Source organism: Gordionus sp. m RMFG-2023, chromosome 3 (assembly GCF_954871325.1).
Source record: "Gordionus sp. m RMFG-2023 chromosome 3, tfGorSpeb1-WG-v2, whole genome shotgun sequence".
Taxonomy (NCBI): Eukaryota; Metazoa; Nematomorpha; class Gordioida; order Chordodea; family Parachordodidae; genus Gordionus; species Gordionus sp. m RMFG-2023.
In genome coordinates this window covers 12,392,768-12,410,950 of record NC_088777.1, presented here as the reverse complement: position 1 = coordinate 12,410,950, position 18,183 = coordinate 12,392,768, and the positions used below count along the sequence as shown (strand labels likewise).

Below are 18,183 nucleotides of genomic sequence, written 5' to 3'. Positions count from 1 at the left end.
AGTTTTTTTAAAGTAAATGGGTAAAAGTAATTATGTTAAATTAATATTTCAGTGAAAGTGTACTATAGAAAAGTGACAAATGTCATAATCGTTATTTTTGAACTTTTTTGAGTTTTTTTAAGGTAAATAGGTAAAAATATGTTTTGTAAACATGTTAAATTAATATTTCAGTGAAAGTGTCCTATAGAAAAGTGACAATTGTCATAATCGTTATTTTTAACTTTTTTGAGTTTTTTTGAAGTAAATAGGTAAAAATATGTTTTGTAAACATATTAAATTAAAATTTCAGTTTAGATATGTTTTATATTTTTAAGTCACTAACAGTAATATCAACAATAAAATTCCTAAATACGCTTTTATTTATATATTCAAAATTAATGATGAGATATTTTCCTGCAAATCGTTATTCTTTGATTAATAAAACATTTATCACTTCAAATGATAATAAATTTCACTATTATGATTAAACTTTAATCTTCATAACATCCGGAAATGTTTTTTTAATATAATTTATAATAGTAGGCCAATATAAGATTAAATTAATTGTAGATTAATTTATTTTTCCCTAAAATGTTAACTATGAAATATATTTAAATATAGAATCCAGCATCGGTTATTTGTATATCAACTAACTATAATATCTTTGATTTATTTATTTCAATTCTGTGAGTAAATACATTTTAAATATTTATTCAATTTAGTGAATGATCTGAAATTACAAGTTAGAGCTACTATTGAAATTTAAATCTATCAAAGTATTAAATAGCTTTTCGAAAATGAATATAATTACAAAATTAATTTTAGCATTTTCAAAATTAGCCCTCATATTTATATTTATTTTAAACAATTACTAAGATTATACACCAAACATTCTAAGTTTTTTTCGAACATATTTTTACCTATTTACCTTAAAAAAACTCAAAAAAGTTCTAAAATAACGATTATGACAATTGTCACTTTACCATAGTATACTTTCACTGAAATATTAATTTAACATGTTTACAAAACATATTTTTACCAATTTACTTTAAAAAAACTCAAAAAAGTTCAAAAATAACGATTATGACAATTGTCACTTTTCCATAGTACACTTTCACTGAAATATTAATTTAACTTATTTACAAAACATATTTTTACCCATTTACTTTAAAAAAATTCAAAAAAGTTCAAAAATAACGATTATGACAATTGTCACTTTTCCATAATACACTTTCACTGAAATATTAATTTACCATGTTTACAAAACATATTTTTACCCATTTACTTTAAAAAATCTAAAAAAAGTTTAAAAATAACGATTATGACAATTGTCACTTTTCCATAGTACACTTTCACTGAAATATTAATTTAACATGTTTACAAAACATATTTTTACCAATTTACTTTAAAAAAACTCAAAAAAGTTCAAAAATAAAGATTATGACAATTGTCACTTTTCCATAGTACACTTTAACTGAAATATTAATTAAACATGTTTACAATACATATTCTTACCCATTTACTTTAAAAAAACTCAAAAAAGTTCTAAAACGATTATGACAATTGTCACTTTTCCATAGTACACTTTCACTGAAATATTAATTTAACATGTTTACAAAACATATTTTTACCCATTTACTTTAAAAAATCTAAAAAAAGTTTAAAAATAACGATTATGACAATTGTCACTTTTTCATAGTAAACTTTCACTGAAATATTAATTTAACATGTTTACAAAACATATTTTTACCCATTTACTTTAAAAAAACTCAAAAAAGTTCAAAAATAACGATTATGACAATTGTCACTTTTCCATAATACACTTTAACTGAAATATTAATTTAACATGTTTACAAAACATATTTTTACCCATTTACTTTAAAAAAACTCAAAAAAGTTCTAAAATAATGCTTATGACAATTGTCACTTTTCCATAGTACACTTTCACTGAAATATTAATTTACCATGTTTACAAAACATATTTTTACCCATTTACTTTAAAAAATCTAAAAAAAGTTTAAAAATAACGATTATGACAATTGTCACTTTTCCATAGTACACTTTCACTGAAATATTAATTTAACATGTTTACAAAACATATTTTTACCAATTTACTTTAAAAAAAACTCAAAAAAGTTCAAAAATAAAGATTATGACAATTGTCACTTTTCCATAGTACACTTTAACTGAAATATTAATTAAACATGTTTACAATACATATTTTTACCCATTTACTTTAAAAAATCTAAAAAAAGTTTAAAAATAACGATTATGACAATTGTCACTTTTCCATAGTAAACTTTCACTGAAATATTAATTTAACATGTTTACAAAACATATTTTTACCCATTTACTTTAAAAAAACTCAAAAAAGTTCAAAAATAACGATTATGACAATTGTCACTTTTCCATAATACACTTTAACTGAAATATTAATTTAACATGTTTACAAAACATATTTTTACCCATTTACTTTAAAAAAACTCAAAAAAGTTCTAAAATAATGCTTATGACAATTGTCACTTTTCCATAGTACACTTTCACTGAAATATTAATTTACCATGTTTACAAAACATATTTTTACCCATTTACTTTAAAAAATCTAAAAAAAGTTTAAAAATAACGATTATGACAATTGTCACTTTTCCATAGTACACTTTCACTGAAATATTAATTTAACATGTTTACAAAACATATTTTTACCAATTTACTTTAAAAAAACTCAAAAAAGTTCAAAAATAACGATTATGACAATTGTCACTTTTCCATAGTACACTTTAACTGAAATATTAATTTAACATGTTTACAAAACATATTTTTACCCATTTACTTTAAAAAAACTCAAAAAAGTTCTAAAATAACGATTATGACAATTGTCACTTTTCCATAGTACACTTTCACTGGAATATTAATTTAACATGTTTACAAAACATATTTTTACCCATTTACTTTAAAAAAACTCAAAAAAGTTCAAAAATAACGATTATGACAATTGTCACTTTTTCCTAATACATTTTCACTGAAATATTAATTTAACATGTTTACAAAACATATTTTTACCCATTTACTTTAAAAAAACTCAAAAAAGTTCAAAAATAACGATTATGACAATTGTCACTTTTTCATAGTACACTTTCACTGAAATATTAATTTAACATGTTTACAAAACATATTTTTACCCATTTACTTTAAAAAAACTTAAAAAAGTTCTAAAATAACGATTATGACAATTGTCACTTTTCTATAGTACGCTTTCACTGAAATATTAATTTAACATGTTTACAAAACATATTTTTACCCATTTACTTTAAAAAAACTTAAAAAAGTTCTAAAATAACGATTATGACAATTGTCACTTTTCTATAGTACACTTTCACTGAAATATTAATTTAACATGTTTACAAAACATATTTTTACCCATTTACTTTAAAAAAACTCAAAAAAGTTTAAAAATAACGATTATGACATTTGTCACTATTACTTAAAAAATTATCTATCAAAAGATATATAATAGATAAAATTACGTAAAACATAAATATATAATAATCATTTTAAAAATATATATTAAAAAATATCTCAAAAAAATATGTTTAAAAAATTTATTAAAAAGATATATTATAAAATATCAATCAAAAAAATTTATTAAAAAAATCATATAACACAAAAATTAAAATAATTAGCGATCAAAAGATATATCAAATACAAATTTAAAAAAATATATATATTAAAAAAAAATATCAATCAAAAAAATATATTTAAAAAAATTTATTAAAAAAAATCATAAACACATAAAATATAAAATATAAAAAAAATATCAATCAAAAAAAATATATTTAAAAAAAATATATTTAAAAAATTTATTTAAAAAACATATAACACTAAAATTAAAAAAATTAGCGATCAAAATATATATAAAAAAATATCAATCAAAAAATATATTGTAACAAATTAAAATATATTTTAAAAAAATATCAATCAAAAAAATATATTTAAAAAAAATATATATATATAAAAAAATATCAATCAAAAACTATATTGTAACAAATTAAAAATATATTTTAAAAAAAAATCAATCAAAAAAATATATTAAAAAAAAATATCAATCAAAAAATATAATGTAACAAATTATTAATATATTTTAAAAAAAAATCAATCAAAAAAATATATTTAAAAAAATTTATTAAAGTAATAATAAATTAATCACAAATAAATGATAAATTAATCTCAAATAAATAACAAATTTATTAATTTGTAAAATAGAATACATTGCCTGATTTAACCCGGCAATGTGCACTTTGCCGAAATAACAAAATTACCCTGCCTACCACTACCTCACATTGCCGGAATTTTCACATTGCCGCTATGTATATGTAAATCAAGTATTCTATCACATGACAATTATTATAAAACTATGTGATTGATATGTATATGACATTTATAACAATAATATATATAATATATCTCATTTATAACATATCCCCACACATATGATCTTACAATTCCTCAATCAGCCGATTTGTAGGTTTCCTAGCTCTTTGTGATTTCCGCGTTTCTAGTTTTCCGTTATCTTCCACATTTTCTAAAATCTCAACTATATATGACTCTATTTTTTATATCTTCTTCCTCTCTCTCTGACTACATATTTTCTTTATTTTCTTCCACTGGCAGACTTCTCTATTTCTTTAGCTACCTCCCTTTTTCGAAGTTGATCCGCATGCTTTCGTACCATTTTATCCTTGCTTTCTACCAAATAAGAATATCTACCAGTTCTGGATTTTATAATTCCTTCTCTCCAACCTGAATTTATCTCATTATGACCCATACCGGTTGTGCAATCTCAAATTCCCTCATTTGACTATGTTCATCATGCGCTGCTTTTTGTCATATATTCGATCGTTCCATTTCATTCCTAACATTTGGATGTAACCAATTTAATCCCGTTTTATTTCGCCCCAATAATAACTTTGCCGGTGAACGTCCAGTTGATTGATGTTCACCCATTATATACGCTATCAAAACTTCTGCCATGGCTTCATCAGGCTCCCTGATGTCTTTCCTAGTTGCAAAATATCGACTCTTGAGGGTTCGTATCGTTCTTTCCTCTAAACTGTTCGTTTTTGGATGGTAGGTGTTGTATGTATCAATTTAATATTTTTCTCGAAACAAAATTTTCGAAATTCTCCAGAAATAAATTGAGGTCCATTATCTAATACAATTTGTCTAGGTGTTCCAAACCATGCGAACCATTTCCTTAAAGCCCTGATCATTGTCGTGGACGTGGTCTCTCTCATTAACTCAACCTCAACCCATTTAGTATGTGCATCAACTCCAACTAACCATGAATACGAATCAATAGGCCCCGCGAAATCCAAATGAATTCGTTCACATGGCATATTAGATAAGTTCCACTAATATAAAGGAACCTCCATAATAATCGACCGGTTACTTTGACATGACATACATTGACGAACATATTGTTCAATGTCTTTATCGCAATTAGGCCACCAATAATAAATTCTAAAAATTGATTTCATAGCATTTATTCTTGGATGTCCTCTGTGTATAATCGTTAATATTGATTTTCTCAAAACGGTTGGAATTATCATGATCTACTGACAATTCCTCTCTACGATTATAAAAACAAACTAACTCTGTATCTTTTTTCGCATCAAAATCCACCCATCCACGCTCAATGTTTTTAACTACTTTTTTAAACAAGCTATCATTCCTTGTTTCTTTTTGGAGTTCAACTTGACTAATATTTACATCGTGCAAATTTATAGCTCTGATTTTTAACGCATTTTTTGGATTTATTTGATTCTATGCCTTCTACTGGCACTCTAGATAAAGTATCAGCTACTTTATTTTCTTTTCCTGGAACATATTCAATATCAAAATCATATGCGGATATTTTCCAAGCCAAGCGCGTTAATCGACTATTGGATATTTTAGGTAGTTCCCACAGAGTCTACATGAGCGGGAGGGGTAGGAACAGTTTGCATCCTATTTTTTTGAGGGGGTAGGGATTAAGCTGCTAATGGGGGTAGGATAAATTTTGTGGGGGGGTTATCTATTAAATTTAGAGATGAAATAAGACAAAATTTATTAAAAATCAATACTTTTATTATAGTATTATTATAATACAATTCATCGACCAAATCTATATATTGCAAACAATCATACACATTGTTTTCCAAATAAACTATCCTTTTAAATATAATTTAAAAGGTTTCGATATTTCAGCAAGCTCATAATGCCATAATAATTAATTCATTGTAAATAGTGGATGTTTTAATTAAATTTATTATCTAAAAAATAAATTCTTTATATTCACAAAATATCGATAGTTGGTAGTAGAGATAGATTAATTTAAGTTATCCTTTATAAATTATTTGAAAAGAGTATCAATAAATAAATAGGTGAAAATAATGATAAAAAGACATAGCCGCCGAAGGCGGCGGGGATTTTTTAGGGGGGTAGGCAAAGGTTTTTGAAGGGGGTTTGCATCCAGTGAAAATCCTGTCATGTAGACGCTGCCCGTTTATCACCAAATAATTTTTCCAAAGGTTTGTGAATTCGCAATATAAATTTTCGACGAAAATGAAAGTTTGAAATTTTTCCATTCTAAACAAAAGTGCTCGTGCCTCTTTTTCTATTGGTGCATAATTTTTCTCTGACTCCAATAATGTTCGCGAGGATAATGCAATAGGTCTGCTAATACCTTTTTTTTTACTAAATGACACAACACAACTCCAAAACCATTGTTGGAGGCGTCGCATTCCAATATAATTGGCAAGTTTGGCGAATATGCAATTGGCGTTTTATTTACTGATAAAAGCTGTTTTATTTTATCAAATACCTCTTGTTCCCTGTACGACCAACCCCAGGAACATTTAATGCTTGTTAATTTATGCAGTGGAGCGGCAATTCCATGCAGATGTGGCAAAAATTTCTCGTGATAATTCACAAGTCCTAAAAAAGATCGTAATTGGTGTATATTATTAGGAGTTGGTATCCTTCGAATAGCATCTATTTTTTCTTTCGCTGGGTGTATTCCATTTTTGTCTACAAAACCTAGAAAAGAAACTGATTCATTTAAAAAGCGTATTTTGGCCCATTTTGCCTTCATATCCACCTGTTTTAATTTCATTAATACTTTTTTTTACGTTATTCAAATGTTCTACATCATTTTTCCCCGTTATGATAATATCGTCAAGATATACTTCGGTCATTTGGCAGTCTTGTAATAAATTATCCATATATCATTGGAAAATGGCCGGCCCACTAGAAAGACCTAAAGGCATACATTGATATTGGAAATAACGAATATGGGTTGATATGGTTAAGTATTCTTTTGAACTCTCTTTTATAGGTAATTGTAAATGTGCATCTTTCTAATCTATAACCGTAAATTTCAACCCATCTTTTAATTTGGTTAAAAGATCATCCACCGTTGGCATAATATGATAATCGTATAAAATATAGGCTATTGTTACTTGCCACTATGCTGCATTTAAAAAAGTAAAATTTTCATTTTTTAAAGAACGCATGGTTGCATTTAAAAAAATTTAAAAAATAAAATTTCCATTTTTTAAAGAACGCATCCATTTTTTAAAAAAATTATATTTTATTTATAAAACTCTTTTTTATACAATTAATACTATTTTTTATTACACTTTTTTATACAATTAATACTATTTTTTATACAAATGGATATGATATTTGACCCTGCTAGAATTGAATTAGATTCTACTGGAATTGAATTATGCCCTACTGGAAATTATAAAAATGATACTACTCTTGCAGGTACAAATTAATATATATTATTTATTACATACGTTTTATAGTTAATGTTAGATATTCATCATTTTAAAAGAATGGCTGAATAAATACGAAATTAGCAATAATACAAATTATTCAATATATCGTTCTAAAAAATCTAAGGACCCTATATTTAAGTCTTCAATAATATATGAACGACTTTATTACCAATGCTATGACGGCAAAGTCAGATCGTCCAAATCAAAAGGTATAATTGTTTAAAATGTAAGTATATAAGCATTTTTTTAAAAAGAAAAGACAAAGATTGTCAGTGAAAAAAAATTGCTTGTCTAGAATCTCGTTTACCCAAGATGGATCATACCTAAAATGTATCCGTATATATGATATACATAATCATGATAGAGGTTTTATTATTATTAAATGTGGATAACATAATTTTTATTTAGATCTATCTTTGTTCATGGCATCTTCCCGCCAAAGACAATTGGATGATGATCAAAAAACTATAATTCATCAAGCTCTTAAATATGATGGAAATCTTACCTTGATCCATCAAGAGATGAAAAAAAAATTTTTTATTATTACTAAAAGGGATTTATATAATCTCAAACATAAATATATGAAAAATCCATGTAGCATTAATGATCTGGAAGACCTCATTAAAACAATAAAATTAGATGTCTCTAATATTGTCGAATTATTTGAAGAAAATGACATCTTCAAAGCATTATATTATCAAACTAATAAAATGCAAAGTCATTATTATAGATATCCTGAAGTTGTCTTAATTGATGCCACATATAATCTAAACTCTTATCACTTACCAGTCTTTACTTTGGGCATAATAGATGGTGAAGAAAATACCAGAATAGTTGCCATCTGGTTAGTTTTATAAGCTCCATGACTATCAAAAAAATGTGCCAAATATTTAAAAAATATAATAATAATTTTCTAAAAACTCTAACAATCATATCTGATAAAAATTTTACGAAAGATCAATATATCAAGATGAATTTCCCAATGCAAAATTGGAAATTTGTATCTTTCATGTTTTACAAATATTTAAAAGACAAATTACAACAATTAAATACAATTTAACTTTTATAGAAGTTAAAAAAATGCTACTCCTATTTAAAAAATTAGTGTATGCAGAAACCCCAGGCATATATTGGAAATATTATTATTTTTTAAAAAATTCTAAACATCAAAGGGTATTTTTATACTATGATAAAAATTGGCATGGAATTCGTGAAGAATTTAGCCTAGCGTGGAGAAACAAATCCTTAAATTTTGGAAACTTTACAAACAATAGAATTGAAGGGACAAATCGGGCCCTAAAAAGGATCATTAAAAGGAATTCTTCTTTATTTATCTTCTACAAAAATTTGAATGAATATTTAAATTGTTTGGAGGACAAGAATAGGAATATAATCCTTTCCAATAGTAGACTAAATAATACAAGTCTGCTGCCATCATCTCCACAATTTTTATATTTTAAATTATTAACTTTAAAAGCTTTTAATAGAGTACACTTACAAATAAAATATTCTCATAATATAACTTATGAAGACTTCAATGTTAGTGAGAAACTATGTAATTGTGGTTTCCAGCAAAGGTATCTTTTACCTTGTAAACATATTTTCAAATATAGAGAGGACAACGATATCTGTCTCTATGATGACTCTTTATGTGCATTGAGGTGGTCGAAAGAATATAATCTTCAACCATATTTAAATGAAAATAATGATATTTATGAAGAGGAACGAGATGATTTAGATATAGAAATTTTTCCAAAAAATACTAAAAATGATTGCAAATTTACAGATAATAAAATATATAAGATGACAAGAATATTTTCACAATAATATTGGCAACTTCATTAAGGAGCTACCAATTGATCTGATGATGTTATGCTTTCAGGAATTAAGAGAAGCATGTGAAAAGGTTTGTAACTTAGAATACCTGAAAACCAAAAAAAGGATAAATATATTGGAAAACAAGGAAAATATTATAAATTTACCTTCTTGTTCAAATTCTTTAGAATTAATTAAAACTTTACAAATGCCACAAAAAATAAACAGAAAAAAGAAAAAAATGCAGCTGACTATTTTTAATAAAAAAAAAGCTTTAAACAAAGAAATAGACACTGATATTGATCTTTTCTTAGAGCAAGATATCACAAACCAAAATCTACAAGAATTACCCATAGAGGCCCTAATACAAATACCTAAAACCTTATCATTTCAAAAATTATTTTCAAAATAATTATAATTGTATCTATTTTTATTATATTAATAAATTTAAATAGTGTAATCATTTTAAAAAAATAAATATTATGAAAAAGTAAATAAATATTTGCTAAAAAGAATCTAAATTTATCTAGTTTATTTAGATTTAAAAATTAATCATAAATTTTGGAAGAGTCTAGATCTAAGTTAATTCTAAATAAAATATTTTGAAAAATTCAACAAATTAGTAAAAAATATAATATATTCTTCTAAGTTTTGAGTTGTTTTTAGGTTGCCATATGGAAATCTTTTGCTGTTGCTATCTTTATTTTTAGTGATACTAAATATTGATAAAAATTTAACATAAATTTCTAAAGGGTCTTCTATTATAGCAGGGTCTTGATCCTATAAAAGGAAAATTTAATAAGTAAAAAAAAATATTTATACCCATATAGGCTCTATTACAATTGTCTAAAACCATATCATTTCAAAATTTGATCCTAAAAAATGAAAATTTAATAAGTAAAAAAAAATATTTATACCCATATAGGCTCTATTAAAATTGTCTAAAACCATATCATTTCAAAATTTGATCCTAAAAAATGAAAATTTAATAAGTAAAAAAAAATATTTATACCCATATAGGCTCTATTACAATTGTCTAAAACCATATCATTTCAAAATTTGATCCTAAAAAATGAAAATTTAATAAGTAAAAAAAAATATTTATACCCATATAGGCTCTATTACAATTGTCTAAATCCATATCATTTCAAAATTTGATCCTAAAAAATGAAAATTTAATAAGTAAAAAAAAATATTTATCTTGAAATCGAAACATGCGTTCTTTAAAAAATAAAAAATTTTACTTTTATAAATGCATGCGTTCTTTAAAAAATGAAAATTTTACTTTTTTAAATGCAGCATAGTGGCAAGTAACTATAGCCTAAAATATATGGGTTTAATGTCACCTTAAAATCCGCACAAATCCTGATTTCTCCATTTGTTTTGCGTACGTTTACTGTTGGAGTAGCCCATGTCAAACGTTTTTTTGTTGGGCCAATCTCAAAGAGCTAGGAAACCTAGTAATCGGCTGATTGAGGAGTTGTAAGATCATATGTGTGGGGCAGGGATCCAAACCGAAACGAATATCGGTTCAGGTTCAGGTTCGGATAAAAATAAAGGTTCAGATTCGGTTCGCAAAAAATAAAAATATCGGTTCGGTTCGAACCTCTAAAAACCGGTTTGAACACATTTGTATTCAAACCTACATTATGATTATGTATCAGGAAAAAAATTTTTTATTTCATAATTAAAATAAAAACCTTCATTTTTATTAATTGCACATTATAAAATAATATTTAATTTATAAATATAACAAATAAATATATCAATGATTAATTTAAATATGAACAATTACTTAAATTTTTTTTATTAAGCTGCACAATTAATATATTTTCAAAATTCGTCTCACTCAAATTACATCTATAAGGAGATAATATAAATTTAATTGTTGAAAAACATCCTTCCACACTAACTTGGGTAGCTGGCATTGCCAGTATGATATCAGATTTGATGTGTCATTTATAATACTATATGTAAATAATTTATATATTAGATTTAATTTTTTTCTAGGATTATAATTTATAAGCTCAGTGGCGTAGGCATGGGAAGGGGGGTTTAACCCCCCTTTCCCCCCCCCCATGAAAAATGAAAAAAAAAATTTTTTTAATTTTATTTAATAAATTCTTAATAAACGCTTGATTTTTATGTTTTAAATTTATTATAAATAATAATAGATATACACATTTGATTATTTTTATATTTATTTTTGTATGCAGCTGTTTCCCACCACCCAAAAAAAGGGAGTTATTTATTCAAACATATCATGATATCAAAAAAAAACTAAAAAGATTTTGTCCATTCATCGAAAGACAAGAGTCGGTGAAACTCTTTATTGAACTGTATGATATTGTCTTTGCAGCACTAGAATTTTATATATCAAGCAAGGAAAAAGATTCAGCAGATGCCGAAAATCTTTTGCAGGCTATTATTAAGCCACAGTTTTTAATTTCAATTCAATGTGTTTATTTTTTATTTAATTATACATATGATTTTAGCAAAATGCTACAAAAAATTGATTTGTATTAAGGGAGATTATGATTTATGAATAGAACAAAAGATATTGTTGAAATATTAACAAATATCAGAGAGAATGTGGATGAAAAATTTCATGAAATATATGAAAAAGTAAAGGAGATTGCTAATATGTTTGAAATTGAAAATTTTAAACCTGGAGTAGTCTCTAGACAATCCAATCGATCAAATATTGATGCATCTACGATTGAGAATTTTTATAAAATAAACATTTTTATTCCCCTTATTGATACATTTTTATTTCAATTAAAAGAAATATTTATTAGCCATATTTATATTTTAAAAAGCTTTTATTTTCTTTTGCCGGTTGAGTCTAAACTGTTGATTACACTTGAAACACGAGAGGATATTAAAAAAATCTCAGAGTTTTATGTTGATGATTTAGTAGGTTCATATGATAAGTTACTTTGTGATGTCGAATTTTGGTATAAAAATTTTGACAGAATAGGGTATTCTTTGAGACCAAAAAATGCTCTGCAGGTCCTTTCCATGTGTAATTGCATTTTAGATTCCCTGCCTAATATCAAAACATTATTAATTATTTTAGCTATCTTGCCAATTAGTACCTGCACTAATGAAAGGTCTTTTCAACTTTAAAAAGGTTAAAAACCTATTTAAGAAACACAACCGGTGAAAAACGTTTAGGATTAGCCCTATTGAATATTTATAAGGAGATTATTTTAGATAAAAATTTGATTCTAGATGAATTAGCAAAATCTCAGAGAAAAGTAGATCTCTCTCTAAATTCAAATCAAAAAATAGCAATAAAATTTTATTAGTTTTAATATATAATTTTTTTTTGTAAAAAAAGGATAATATCATCATATTTTTTTAAATACCATTATTTGCATAAGAATTACACATATTTTATATAATTGTAAAAAATTACTTTTTTTTAAATAGAGTCTTTATACATTATAATTTTTAATATTAAAATCTGTATTATATAAAATATCAACATTTTGAAAATATTTTAATTAATAAAAATATATACATGATTAAATAAAGGAATGTAAAATATATAATAAAATACCCTAAAATTTTGTTATATGAAAATATAAAACAATTTTAACAAATCCAAAATGTAAGCAAATTAGTGTTCAAAAAAAATAGGAGGTTTGGGGGGCGAAGTCCCCCCCCATGATAAAATCCTGGCTACACCACTGTATAAGCTTAAAATATTTAAAAAATATTGCAAAATGGCAATATACTAAAGTTTATAAAAATCATGACTGACGTTTATCAATCAAATATGATTGATAATAATTTTTAAAACAATTGGAATATAATTAAAATTTTTGCAATATACTACTAGTAATAACTTAGACTTATACATTATTTTATAAGCATAAAATTATGAGACTCGAACCGTTTCAGAGGCATTTTATCGGTTCAGGTTCAGGTTCGGCTAGAAATTTTTTAGAGGTTTAGATTCGGTTTAGGTTCGATAAAAAATAGAGGTTTTTAGCGGTTTAACGGTTCGGTTCAGGTTCGGTTTGGATCCCTGGCTGTGGTGATATATTATAAATGAGATGTATTATATATATTATTAATTTTATAAATGTCATATACAAATCAATCACAGTTTTATAATATTTGTCATGTGATAGAACACTTAATTTAAATATACACACTAAATAAAGAAATTGTATATTCTATATTCCCGATTTAACCAATCTATCGAGTTCCATTTCAATTGGTTTTCGTAATGAAAAAGGTACTCTACGAGCTGGCCATGATTTCGGCCTTGCTGCCTCACTCAGATGTATGCTAACTTCTATATCATTCACCCGTCCTGGCTTGTCATCAAAAACACTGAAAAATTCTGTCGTCATGCCAGCAATTTGTTTATCGGTTGTCATAACCTCTTTACTTGTGATGCTACGTATAGTAACTTGTCATGGGATAAACATATTAAATTCCAGTATCCATGGTAGTCCAAATAATGGTATGTCATTTGAACGGGTTACCACAATCGGTAATGATCTGCTTATCTTTTCAAGACGAACCCTTACCATAGTCACACCAAGTACATCCAGCGGTTGGTTCGCGATCAATTAATCGCCGGAGAACTATGTTTACTACCCAGATACTAAAGACGAAGACCAACCGTTAAAACTTAAACAAAATTATAGAATTTATGATAATGATAAAGGGCACTATCAAAAGGATAGATGTAGCCTATTTAGATTTCCATGGATTATAGAATTTATGATATTAAAGGCGCTATCAAAATGATTGATGCAGCCTATTTAGATTTCCATGGATTATAGAATTTATGATAATGATAGAGGGCACTATCAAAATGATTGATGCAGCCTATTTCGATTCCATGGATTATAGAATTTATGATAATGATAAAGGGCACTATCAAAATGATTGATAAAGCCTATTTGGATTTCCGTGGATTATAAAATTTGGCACAGCCTATTTGGATTTCCAGGGATTATGGAATTTGGCTTATCGTTACCAATATATGTAGAAATTAACATGATCAACAATATAATGATAATGGTAACGTGAATATTGACAAACTATATAGAGTAACCTGGAGTACTCCAATGGTAGTGGTACGTAAAACTTCAGGTGAACTACGATTGAGAATAATTCTACCAACGAATCGCAAAAATCGCTATAGATCTACAGATAAATGATGATAAAATAACAAGCGAAAATAAAACAGTGATGGTGGGAACAATTGATCGAAAAACTAGAATCGCGATCACAATCCTGGAAAAGGGGAAAAAAATAAACGTACAAAACCGTATTAAAACATCCCGACCAACTACGAATAAGGGAAGAGCCAGACGAAATCAAATCAATAACAACAATTGAACCAAGTCAAAAAGGAAGGCTAACGGGTTATCCAACAAGGGAACTAAAGCCAACAAAAAGATTAATAGATGAACTTGAACTTGGTAAATAAAAAGATTGGTAGACGTTCTTAACTTGGTGGGAAATAAGATATGTTACAATGACATTAATACTATAGACTGCCGATTAATATATTTGAAGTGGCAAAAATTGAAGTGACTGGTGGCCATTTTGTGTTTGTATCTTTTACGAAAGAACCATATGATAATTTCATAAATTTCAGGTATATTTTTACTATGTTTATATTTATAATATATATATATATTCTAATTAAACACAAATTTATTATTTACCTTATATATTATAGTATATATGAATCAAATAAAGGTCACTACTGAATATGAAGAAAAGAAATTAGATGTGATATCTGTTTACATTCCCTAATTGATAATTCCGCAAACGACAATAATTATACATTAATAAAAATTAATAATTATGGTGGATTAATAATACCATCCCAAAGCATGTCAAATTTATGCAAAATAACAGAGAGCTTATTCAGGGCTTTTGAAAAAGTAGATGAAATAACCAAAAGACATGCTGTTAAAAAAATAGAATGTCTAATATTATCAAAAATATTAGGCACAAATATCCTTAGTGACCTGCAAGATCATATGTTTGATCAAGAGGCATGGTTAAGTCATTATCAAATTTTAATAAGACTTATAATAAAAAGGTATATATATGTACTTGATTTTAATAAAAATTTATTTTCAGATACTTGCACATAAGAATGCATCATTTTGGTAATAGTAAATCAAAAATTACAATTATATATCAGGCAAAAACTAAACAAGGCTGTACTTTTTCAAGGGCAATAAACCAAGTAATATAAAAATATGTTATTTAACTTAAATATTTAAAAATAAAGAACAAATTATCTGAAAATTTCTAATGACTTTATTGGTTATAATAAATTAATTTTATTAGACATAGATATAACATATATATATTATTTGTATTTATTATTGATTTATAAGATTAATATTTTCTTTTCGCGTTACATATTAATTATAATAATACAATTATTTTATTTGATGTAAATATAACATAATATATATTATTTGTATTTTTCATGATATATATTTATATTATTGATTTTTATACTTTAGTGAATTAAATTTAAATAAAGAAATATATTTAGAAATGGATAGTTTATATTTAAATAACATAATTATAAGCAAAAATAAAACATAAAAGACATAAGGCATAAATTATAAAAATACAAAAGAAATCTAGAATTGATTTCTATAAAAAAAAATATTCATGTATTTTTGAATTAATCTGGCTTCTAGGAAACCTGCATGTTATAATTTATTATTCATTATTTTGTTACTTTTAGAAGATGCTTTGGAAAATTAAAAATTGATGGTATTTCTCCCTCTCTTAATTGAACATGATTTGTAAGATGGAATAAATGAATCTGGTGTAAAATGCTTTGAACATAATTTACTATATTTTGTTACATTGAAGTTCTCTCTTCACAGCATGGGTCCCCTTTTGTAATAATATTTTATTTTTCATAGGAAATCTGCCATAAATAATTTTTACAATAGAATAATTAATTTGAGATATCATACTTATGAAAGGAAATTTTGCTTCCTCAGCAATATACTACCATTTTAAATCTTTTAGTAATTAAAAAATATTAAATTGAATTCTTATAAAAGATATTCATTATAATAATAAATTGCAAATGTTAATAAAGAGCAGAAATATTTCAAGTAAAATATTCAGTAGTGATCTTTATTTGATTCATATATACTATAATATATAAGGTAAACAATAAATTGGTGTTTAATTAGAATATAAATATATATTATAAATATAAACATAATAAAAATATACCTGAATTTATGAAATTATCATATGCTTCTTTCGTAAAAGATACAAACACAAAATGGCCACCACTTCAATTTTTGCCACTTCAAATTTGATTTTAGCATTACAATCGGCAGTCTATAGTATTAATGTCATTGATATGTTACATTTGAATATTTATTATTGTAAGATATATTTTAAAAGGTCACGTTATATATTTTAAAAGGACGTTATTTGTATATTATATTATAACTTTCCGACATGTAATATTATATTATCGAGGTTAATCAAATTGCATATTATTAGAAGTTAAATTGGATTATTATATAAAGGTATGTATACCAAAAGAATTACAAATAAAATTCATTATCGTTTTTTAAAATTACTGACAAAGGTTTGGTTGGTCCAAGCTTGGGTCGGCCAATTTCATCCCAATATTGTTTCCCAATCACCGATAACTGTGCACCCGTATCATAATCAAATTCTATAGGTACTCCATTTAATCTAACAGATATCTTCGCACTATTTCTACCAATTTGGGAAATATTATTAATTAAATCTGATGAGTCATTGTCATCTTGATGCATAGCATGTAATTTCCGTCCCTTACAATATTTAGCATAATGCCCTACCTTTTGGCAATTATAACATATCACCCTTGATGCAAAATATTGAAAAGGGGGGTGAGTTCTTCCACATTTTGAGCATTAATTGTACTTACACATATCATTATTGTTAAATTTACTGTTATCTCTGAACTTAAAATTATTATTATTGTAATAACTAAAATTTCCTTTTTCTTTATTATTATTATTATAGGGGTACTTTTGATTAGAAAAATTTCCTTGATTATTCTTATCTGCTCCTTAGGTTTATTGACTTTTTTTACCATCATATTTGTCACTTCATCTTCAGCCCTTTCCATTGCCAAAGCCATATTTAAAACCTGTTGAAAACTCACCCTTTCTCCCATGTCACATCTTGAAATCTGGTGCGAATATCTTTATCCAATGCATTCATTTTGATTCCAGCCACCATCTGATCCCTCAATCTTCCATCCAGGTCAGATTCAAATTTACACTCTTGTGCCAATTTTTTATATAGGTCTGCAAACTCAGCAACTGCTTCACCATCCCCTCTTTCTATCCGAATAAACTTAATTCTCGAGCTGAATAACATTGAAATAGGCTTAAATACCTTTTAACCCACTTCAATTATCTCCTCATAATTAATTTCTTTCAAAATTTTTAGATATACAAAAGACCTCATTTCTACCAAATTACTAATCCCCATATAAGCAAATAATATTTTTTTCTTGGTTTCATTATTTATTAACCTCTTA

The 18,183-nt window shown here is 25.7% G+C and overlaps 2 long non-coding RNA genes across 2 annotated transcripts; one reads left to right on the top strand and one right to left on the bottom strand.

The window, feature by feature from the left end:
- Positions 1–7,848: 7,848 nt before the first annotated feature.
- On the top strand, positions 7,849–9,978 carry LOC135926560 (uncharacterized). Its single transcript, XR_010571913.1, has 3 exons — positions 7,849–8,008; positions 8,054–8,165; positions 8,208–9,978. It is a non-coding gene; the product is annotated as an uncharacterized LOC135926560 (long non-coding RNA).
- A 284-nt stretch (positions 9,979–10,262) lies between these two features.
- LOC135927279 (uncharacterized) lies at positions 10,263–10,755 on the bottom strand. The gene is made up of 4 exons (XR_010572027.1): positions 10,722–10,755; positions 10,532–10,584; positions 10,437–10,489; positions 10,263–10,394 (listed from the first exon to the last, which is right to left on the bottom strand). It is a non-coding gene; the product is annotated as an uncharacterized LOC135927279 (long non-coding RNA).
- Between the last annotated feature and the right edge of the window lie 7,428 nt (positions 10,756–18,183).